Source organism: Zalophus californianus, chromosome 7 (assembly GCF_009762305.2).
Source record: "Zalophus californianus isolate mZalCal1 chromosome 7, mZalCal1.pri.v2, whole genome shotgun sequence".
NCBI lineage: Eukaryota > Metazoa > Chordata > Mammalia > Carnivora > Otariidae > Zalophus > Zalophus californianus.
In genome coordinates, this window is record NC_045601.1 from 52,505,732 (window position 1) to 52,515,883 (window position 10,152).

Here is a 10,152-nt window from a genome sequence, read left to right on the forward strand (position 1 = left end):
TCGTATCATCACTTGAGATAATGAGGCCTGTAAGTTCATCCTTCCTGCTATAAAACCTTTCATTAATCTTTTCTATGTTGATTGGAGATGAGGCTGTTGGAGGAACTAAATTTCTTCAGGAGGGAGGATTATCCTTAGAGATAAGACAAGCCAAGATTACCTTCTAACATGAGCACAGGACTCCTCTTTTCATAAAATTAAATATATGCTCCCATTAGTGATGGCCTTAAATAACAGCCGGGAGCTGCTCTTCTGCTCACCTGTGCTCACAGCAGACCCTGACATGGCAAAGGTCTGTGCTGGCTGTAGTGGGGCAATATAGAATATAGTCCCCATTACGGAATTTTGGGGTTTTTTTTAAACTTATTTTTAAGATTTTTATTTCATTTACTTGAGAGAAAGAGAGAGAGAGAGCATGAGAGGGGGGAGGGGCAGAGGGAGAGGGAGAAGCAGACTCTCCGCTGAGCAAGGAGCCCGATGTAGGGCTCCATCCCAGGACACTGGGATCATGACTTGAACCGAAGGCAGACACTTACCCAACTGAGCCACCCAGGTGCCTTGTTTTTTTTTATTATATAAATTTTCATTGAATTATAATATATATTCAGAAAGCTATGCAAATCACAAATTTTCACAAAATAACTGTGCTAATGCAACCACCACCCACATCAAGAAATAGAGCATTATCAGCTACCTGGCCCCTCTTCCCAACACTACCCCTTCCCTCCTTCCTAGAGGTAACCAGTGTTCTGACCATGTATTAGCTTCCTATTACTGCTGCAACAAATTAACACAAAATTAGTGGCTTAGAACAATATTCTTTTATAGTCCTGGAGAACAGAAATCCCAAATCAGTCTCACTGGGCTAAAATCAGGGTGTTGGCAGGGCTCATTCCTTCTAGAGGCTCTCGGGAGAATGTTTCCTTGTCTTTTCCAGGTCCTGGAGGCCACCTACATTGCTTGACTTATGGCCCCCTTCCTACATTTTCAAAGCCAGCATCGTAGCATTTTCTCTCTGACTCTGATCCTCCTGCCTTCCTCTTATTAGGACCCCTGTAATTAGATTAGGCCTACTTGGATAATCAAGGAAAATCTCCCCATCTCAAAACCTTTAATTTAATCACATCTACAAAATCTCTCCTACAGTATACGGTAATATATTCCAAGGTTCAGGGGATTAGCATATAGATACGTTTGGGGGCCGCTGTTCAGCCTACCACAGACCGTAACACCATGGAGTCATGTTACCCATTTTGAACCTTAAGTACATAGAATCATACACTCTTTTCATGATGTCTTTTGATTTTAAACAGTTTTAAGTTTTAGAGTAGTCTATCTTATCAGTCTTTGGCTTTAAGGTTAGTGCTTTTGTGTCTCTTTAAAGAAATATTTGCTTATATACCCCAAATAATGAAAATACTGTTTCCTCTGATTGTTATATTATTTTACCTATCACTTTTTTTAACTCTTTTTTAAAATATTTTGTTTTATTATGTTATGTTAATCACCATACACTACATTTAAACCTACAATCCCCCTAGAATTAATTTTTGTGAATGGTGTGAAGCAGTTACATTTTTAGTTCACTAAAAATGAACTAAGGTTCATTTTTTTTCCTGATGTGGATACCCATATGATCCAGTATGATTTTGAAAAGATTGCTTTTCCCTCCTGAGTCTGCATTAGCACTTTTATCTTAAACATCTGTTTAGGAACCATACCACGCTGTCTTAATCACTGTAACTTTTAAATAAATCCAGCTAACCACTGGTGCAAATTCTCCAATGCTGTCGTTCTTCAACATTATCTTGGCCACTCTTGGCCTTCTGCATGGCCATATAAATTTTAGAATCAGTTTACCAATTTCTTGGAATTTGGCTGGGACTACCTGAATCTGTAGATTATGTGGGAGAGCATGTTTCTAATCCCTAGTCCCCTAGTCCTTGAACATGTATTTAGGTCTTTAACTCAGTTTGGTGACATGTTACTCTTTTTGAACAAAGGTGTTGCACATCTTCCCCTGGGTTCTTCTTAGGTGTTTAATGTTTGTTATGTTATTATAATGCTGTATTATTATTTAAAAATTTCATTTTCGGATTTATTTTTAGTATATAGAATGCAACTGATTTTTTTGTATTGCTCTTGTATTCAGCTGTCTTGCTAAGCTCATTCACTATTTTATATAGTTTGTAGGTTCTCTGGGATCTTCTCTCAACAGCTATATCTATAAATCATATGTATTACATATGTAGTCATATGTATTTCTCTATATTATCCATGATGCTGATGAATAATGGCAGTTTTCTTTCTTCTTCATTCTCATTTTTCTTGCCTTATTGTACTAGCTGTGAACTTCCCGTCCAATTTTGAACAGATGTGATAACAGATGTTTGTCTCATTTCCAAATTAGGGGGATTATGGTGTTTGCTGTAGGGTCGTTTCTAGATTTCCTTTATAGGAAATTCTTTATATTTCTAACTGGCCAGGAATTTATTTTTAATCATGAGTGAATATTGAATTTTTTTTTAAAGATTTTATTTATTTATTTGAGAGAGAGAGAGAGCACATGTGAGGGGGAAGGGTCAGAGGGAGAAGCAGACTCCCCGCCAAGCAGGGAGCCCAATGAGGGACTCGATCCCAGGACTCCAGGATCATGACCTGAGCCGAAGATCTAAAAATCTTTTTAAGATTTTTTATTTATTCAGTTGAGAGAGAGAGAATGAGCAAGCAAAAGCATGAGCAGGGGGAGGGGCAGAGGGAGAAGCTGACTCCCTGCTGAGCAGGGAGCCTGACCCGGGACTGGATCCCCAGATCACGACTGGACCCAAACGCAGATGCTTAACCAACTGAGCCACCCAGGTGCCCCAATATTGAATTTTTTTAAATGTTTTTTCTGTATCTATTGACATAATCATAAGATTTTCCTTTTCATTCTGTTCATGTGATAAATTACATTAATTGAGTTATCTTGGCTTTTTATTTTGAAACAATTTTAGATTTATGGAAGAGTTGCAAAAATGGTACCCTTCACCTACGCTTATACCCCTCACCCAACTGCCCCAAATGCTCATTTTATATAACCATAGGATAACTGACAATACTTAAATAACATTGGTATAATACTTTTAGTCATACTATGTACTTTATTCAGATTTTACTAGTTTTCCCACTAATGTTCTATTTCAGGATGCCATATTGCATTTAGTTGTGGGATCTCCTTAGTCGGCTCTAATCTTTGACAGTTCCTCGGTCCTTCCTTGTCTTTCATGACTTTGACACTTTTGAAGAGAATTTTGTTAGACTATCCTTTAGTTTAGGTTTGTGTGATGTCTTCCCACGATTAGATTGAAGACTTTCATTTTTGAGCAATGGTGATGCTCTCCCCAATCATCTCAGGGGGTGCATGATATGTCTTGTTACTGGTGATGGTAACCTTGATCACTTGGTTAAAGTGGTATCTGCCAGGGTTCATTGAGTTTTAAATATGAAACTTTCCTCATATTCTTGGAATAAACTCAAAATGGCTATATTTTAGGCTAATATTTTGAATAGAATGTTCATATCTATGTTTATAAGGGAGCTTGATAATTTCCTTTCCTGAAGATCTTTGTCAGGATTTAAGGTTAAGTTGGCTTCATAAAACAAGGTCGTAGCTGTTCCCTCTTTATCCTCTAGGAGAGTTTATGGTTTATGTAAGATTGTTGCTATTTCTTCCCTAAATTCTTGAAGAATTCACTGATGAAGTCACATGGGCCTGGAGTTTTCCTTGAGGGAAGGTTTTAAATTATATATTCAATATATATAGGACTAGTTAGATTTCTATTTTCCTTTGTCTCAGGTTTAGTACAGTGTCCCTTTTGAAGAATTTACTTCCTATTTTCAAATTTATTGGCAGAAACTTATACTATCCTTATATTCTTTTTTTTTAAGAAATTGCAGTATAATCCCTTAACGGAATATCAACCACAGTGAAAATGAATTAACTACAAGCTAGAAATTCAACATTGCTGAATCTCAAAAACGTAATTTTTGGCGAAAAAGACAAATTACAGATGGATACACACACACACACACATATATATACAATGATTTCCTCTGTATAAATTTTTTTTTTTGAGAGAGAGAGAATGCCTGTACATATGTGCATGAACACGGGAGGGGCAGAGGAAGAGGGAGAGAATCTTTTCCTTTTTAATTCAAAAAAATTATTTTTAGTTTTTTTTTCATTTAAATTCAATTAACATATAGTGTATTATTAGTTTCCGAGGTAGAGGTCAGTGATTCATCAGTCTTATACAAGACCCAGTGCTCATTGTATCACGTGCCCTCCTTAATGTCCATCGCCCAATTTTTTTTTCTTTAGTGGGCTCTATGCTCAACATGGGGCTCAAACTCAGAACCCCTGAGATCAAGAGTTGCATGCTCCACTGACTGAGCCAGCCAGGAGCTCCCCCTTGTATTCTCTTTGATGAGGGGCTCTTTTTCATTCCTATTATCGATACTTTGTTTCTCACTTTTTTCTCGATTATTCTTGGTAGAGGTTTATCAAGATTACTGATCTTTGTGTAGAACCAACTTTTGGGTTTGTTGATTCTCTCATTGTACATTTGTCTACTATTTCCTTAATTTCCTGTTTTATCTTTATTATGTTTTTACTTTCTTGGGTTTAATTTGCTGAGTTTCTCCTCCCTTGCCCAATTTCTTGAGATAGATTCTTACATAACTGATTTTCAGCTTCTCTTCAACATTTGCATTTAAAAGCTACAAATTGCTGTCTCCACTCAAGCACAGCTTGAACTGAATCCCACATGTTTTGATATGTTATATTTATATTATCCTTTAGTTAAAATGTTTTCTTATTTTTCTCTAATGCACAGGTTATTTAGAAGTTTATTTTCTAAAAATGTGGGGATTTTTCCAGGTATCTTTTGCTATTGATTTTTAGCTGACTTTTACTGTGGTCATAGACCAGAAATTCTCCCAAAGAAATAAAAGCTAAGAACACTTAACATTCGTTTTATGAAGGCAACTTAACCGTAGTACCAAAACCTGACAAAGATATTATGTGGGGGGAGAAAAGGAAAGGAAAAGAGGATTTAAATCCTCTGAAATCTGTTGAGATTTGTTTTACGGATCAGCATACAGCCAGCTTTGGTAAATATACCATGTGTAATCAAAATTTCAAAACTGTATTCTGGGGGCACCTGGGTGGCTCAGTCAGGTAAGCATCTGCCTTCGGCTCAGGTCATGATCCCAGGGTCCTCAATGGAGCAGCGTGGGACTCCCTGCTCAGCGGGGAGCCTGCTTCTCCCTCTGCCTCTGCCACTCCGGAGCCCTGCTTTGTGTTCCTTCTCTCAAATAAGTAAAATCTTTAAAAAAAAAAAAAAAATACAAATAAAACTGTATTCTGCAGTTGTGTGCAGCATTCTCTACATAATAATTAGGTCACATGTGCATTTGTTAATTGTATTGTTCAAATTTTTTATATCCCTGTGGTTGGTTTTTGTTCTCTGCTTCCTCTTCTAAAAGTTAGTAAGAGAAGTGAAAGTTGTGTTAAAATCTCCCATTGTTCCTTTTATTTCTGTCTATTTTTGCATTATAAAATTTGAGGATGTGTTATTAGGTACAATTTAGAATTGTTATATCTTCCAGATGGATTGACATTTTTATCCTTACGAAATGTACTACTTTATCTCTTGTAAAGTTTCTTGCCTTAAACATTGTCTGATATTGGTAAGACATACCAGATGTTTTTATTTAGTTAGAGATATGTTTTTCCTCCTTTTACTTTTATTCTTTCTGTATGTTTATATTTGGGTGTGATATGTTTATTTTTAATCCAGTCTTTTCATGTTTTAATTAGAATACTTTATCTGTTTATATTTAATATACTTACTGATATATTTGGATATAAATCTACCATCTTCTTATTTTTTAGTTGTTACAATTGTTCTGTTTTCTTTTTCCCCTCTTTAACTTCTTTGGAATAAAGTATTTTTATTATTATTTCATTTCACTCTCTCATTAACTAGTTCATCATTGATTCTTTTATTATCTTTTTATTGGTTATCCTAGACCTAAAGATTACAGCAGCCATCCAATTAGTATTTTTTTCAATTCATGGATAATGTTAAGGACATTGGAATACTTTAACTCCTTTTTCCTACTTATATTTTATGTATTGTATATACATTAATTCTACAAATATTCTAAGTCTCTCAAGATTATTATAATTTTACACAATCAATATTAATTTAGGTTTCCTTGTAGGTTTACTCTTTATTCCTTTCTGCATTCTCTTGCTTCCATTTGGAATTCTTTTCCTTCTACCTGAAAAACTAGTTTTTCCTTTAGTGTCTGTCAGTGAGCTGCAAATCATCTCAGTTTTTGTTTGGCTGGAAATGTCTTTTTTTCACTTTCATTTTTGAATGATACTTTCTCTGGGTATAGAACTTTAGGTTAGCAGTTATTTTCTTTTAGCCTTTTATTTTTATTTATTTATTTTTTTCAATAGAAAACTATCGACCACTGTTTGCCAGTATTTACAATTAAATAAACCAGATACAGTTGGATAACATTCTGACTACTACAAAGTTATTGTTTTTCCTGGTTTCTGCTGAACCAGGAATTCAAATACTGAGAAGATTGAGCTTACATGTAGGGAATGACTTGGGGTGAAGAAAAAACATGCAGGTCAAGAATTTAGATTATAGGAGTTTGTTCACCCACCCATTTATTCCAGCTGGTCCTAAATTGCCAACATCTTTAACCCTCTGATTATGATTAGGTTTCCATGAACGAAGTCCTAGACATTCCATGAGTCATGATCTTTTAGTCAACATAGAACAGGGCTTTCAACTTCTTGAAAAGGAATGGTTCACTAGGAGGAACTTTTAAATGTCCATTTAACTAAGTGTTACTTACCTAACTAAAACACACCAAGACTTGTCTAGTTTTCTCATTTGGGTGGGGAGGTTGTTGGTAGTGATAAAATTTTCCTTTCAGCATCTTGCAAATAAACTTGCATTTATATGACTATAGATATGGATTCTGATATGGCTGCTTTTAAATTGTCCAATTTAATTTTCAATTAATTACAAAATTTGAAAGGTTAAGACTTCAGGAAAAATTTCAATTTACTTTAAGTGATTTATTTCTTAGGTTGCTGAAAATAATGGCATCCCAGAAACATAGGCTTATCCATAGTTATGAAATGCTGTTTTTATTTTGGTGAATGTTTAAAGAAAAAAAAAGATAGAAAACCATTTACACATGTATTTTTATGTACACACACACACACACACACACACACACACACCAAAAAAGACCCAAATAAACAAAAAACCCAGAATAGTCCTTAGGCATATAGGAGTTAAACACGAATCCTGATTGAGTAACGATTATGAAGATTTCCCCCAACATTTAGAAAAGATGTTCTCTAATGTAGGGGAATAACATACCATGGTCTCAAATATTCTTTTCTTTCTTTCTTTTTTTTTAAAGATTTTGTTTATTTATTTGACAGAGAGATAGAGAGCACAAGTAGGCAGAGCGGCAGGCAGAGGGAGAGGGAGAAGCAGACTCCCCGCTGAGCAGGGAGCCTGACGCAGGGCTTGATCCCAGGACTCGGGGATCATGACCTGAGCTGAAGGCAGATGCTTAACCAACTGAGCCACCCAGGTGCCCCTCAAATATTCTTCTCTGATAAAGGAAGCAACTACAGAAAGCTTTTATTTGTTCAAAGTAACCGGGGCTATAGATGCAAAAAATCACCAACTCCCCTGATACTACTTCAAAACAACCATATCAAACTTGATTTTCATTAGAATGTTATTTCCTCATCCTAATAAATCAAAAAACCAAGACTCAGATTTTATATATATATATATATATATATATATATATATATATATATATATATATATATAAATATCTATAAAAGCAATGGAAACAATTATTGAACTTCATCTTCTGGAGAAGAATGACAAGTCAGTCTCTCTTCGTAAAAAACAATTATACTTTGAGGACACTTCCTATTTGCCCCTTTTTCCAGCCCCAAGTCAGTCTCATTTGAATCTTTTCCATTTCATGACAGACATGAATTCTCCACTGCCCTCTGTGGCACCAATTACTCATTCAGGATCAAGACCTCTTGGTTTATCTGCAGCGTCTCTTTTCTTCTTTGATTTGCTATCATCAGATTCACAGTCAGATAAAGATTGCCTTTTTGTACCATCTTTTTCTTTACCAGCTTTCTGAGCATTAGGAAATACTTCAATTCACTCTGGACGATCTAAATTTTCTTCAGGTTCCCAAGTACTGTCAGCATCGGTAAATCTCTTCCACTTCAGGAAATACTCCCTCTTCCCATTTACTACACGTTGGTCCAGTACTTTTCCCACCACAAATTTTCAGGCTCTACCTCTTCTACTTTTTTACTCTTTCCTTTCTGTTTCCTCCCCCTTTTTTGCAATGTCATTTTACTGGAGGCCATTTTTTTTTTTTAATTGCAGGCTTGAAGGGCTGTTATCCACTGCCCCGGGGTGGCTCTAGGTCCCACACACCTCAAACCCCAGCCACATCCTTTCTTTTAGCCTTTTAAAGATATCTTTTCATTATTGTTTGGCTTCCATCATTTTCATTGAAAATTTGTCTTATTGTGCCTCTGAACAAAATGTGTCCTATTATTTTTTATACTAGCTATACTTACAGTTTTTGCCTTTAGTTGTTTTTCATCTGTTTTACTATGACGGGTCTAGTTGTAACTTCCTTTGTATTTATCTGTGGCTCTGTGTCTTTTGTCAGTTTTTATTTTTTACTTATTTTTTAAAAAGATTTTATTTATTTGACAGAGACACAGCGAGAGAGGGAACACAAGCAGGGGGAGTGAGAGGGGGGAGAAGCAGGCTTCCCGCGGAGCAGGGAGCCTGATGCGGGGCTCGATGGCCCGAGCCAAAGGCAGACGCTTAACGACTGAGCTACCCAGGCGCCCTTTGGTCAGTTTTTAAATCCTCAGATTATTTTCTCATCAAAATTGTTTATGCTGTATCATCTCTCTCCTTCTCTCCCAGGACTCTAATTATACAAATGTTTTATACTGGGTCCCATTTATCACTTAGTCTCCCTTTTCTGTATTTCTTAAAATTTTTATCTTGCTGTAATTGTAGTGAAGTCTACATATTTTCTTCTGGTCTATACTCAAGTTGATGAATCATCTCTTCAGTTGAGTCTAATCTGCCTTTAAATCCTTCCACTGAGTTCTTAATTTCAGTCCTAGAATTTTTATTAGACTATTTAAAAAATATATTCAACATATCTGTTTAAATTATAGCATTCTTTTTCTCTTGGTTTTCAGTCATTTGTTCCTATCTCTTGATATGCCCAGTTTTATTGTTGTTGTTTTTTTAATGCCAGACACTGTGCATGAAAAGTTGTGGAGATAATTTGAGCATCTGGATGATGTCATCTTCCTCCAAAGAAGATTTACTTTGGTCAGGCAGGCAGTTAGTCAGGAGAGTATCTCTTTACTCTAATCTGAGATTGATTTGATTCAGATCTGAGTTTCAGTCTCTGTGAACGCTAGTCTATTTTCAGGCTAGCTTTTATTACCAGGGTGTAGTCCTTCAAGATTCCCAGCTGAAACACTGTGCTGTTTACCAGGACCTCTCCTTTTGGAAAGCTTTGAATCCCAATTTTTGTCTCCTTACCCCTGTAAGATTGCCGGCGGTCCTGCTCAGCATCTCTGTACGTATTCAGAATAATCAAATGCCTCATGAAGGAAAGTAGCTGCGTATGTTAGCTGCTCACCTCTCTGTATTTCCTTTTTCTCTAATACCTTAGACTCTTGAGTATCTCTCTAATGCTTTCAAAAAGATGTTTCTCACTGTTAAAAAAGTTTAGGTTTTTCTAGTTGTTCTCATAAGGAGGATTGAGCTGATACAAGCTAGTCCATCATAACTAGAAGCAGAAGTCTCCCCCTAAGGAGTTTATAACTTGTACTGCTCCATTTTCTCATCCTTAGTTCCTGCCCCTGAGGAACTTTGCTTTAAAACAGTCCTGGCCGCTGTAATGAAAAATTCCAGGATAACAACAACAACAACAATAAAACTGATGCCTTGGGGCGCCTGGGTGGCTCAGTCAGTTAAGCGTCTG

At 36.1% G+C, this 10,152-nt stretch overlaps 1 pseudogene; it reads right to left on the reverse strand.

Moving 5' to 3' along the window:
• Nucleotides 1-7,954: 7,954 nt before the first annotated feature.
• Nucleotides 7,955-8,494, reverse strand: LOC113927244 (annotated as a pseudogene).
• Between the last annotated feature and the right edge of the window lie 1,658 nt (nucleotides 8,495-10,152).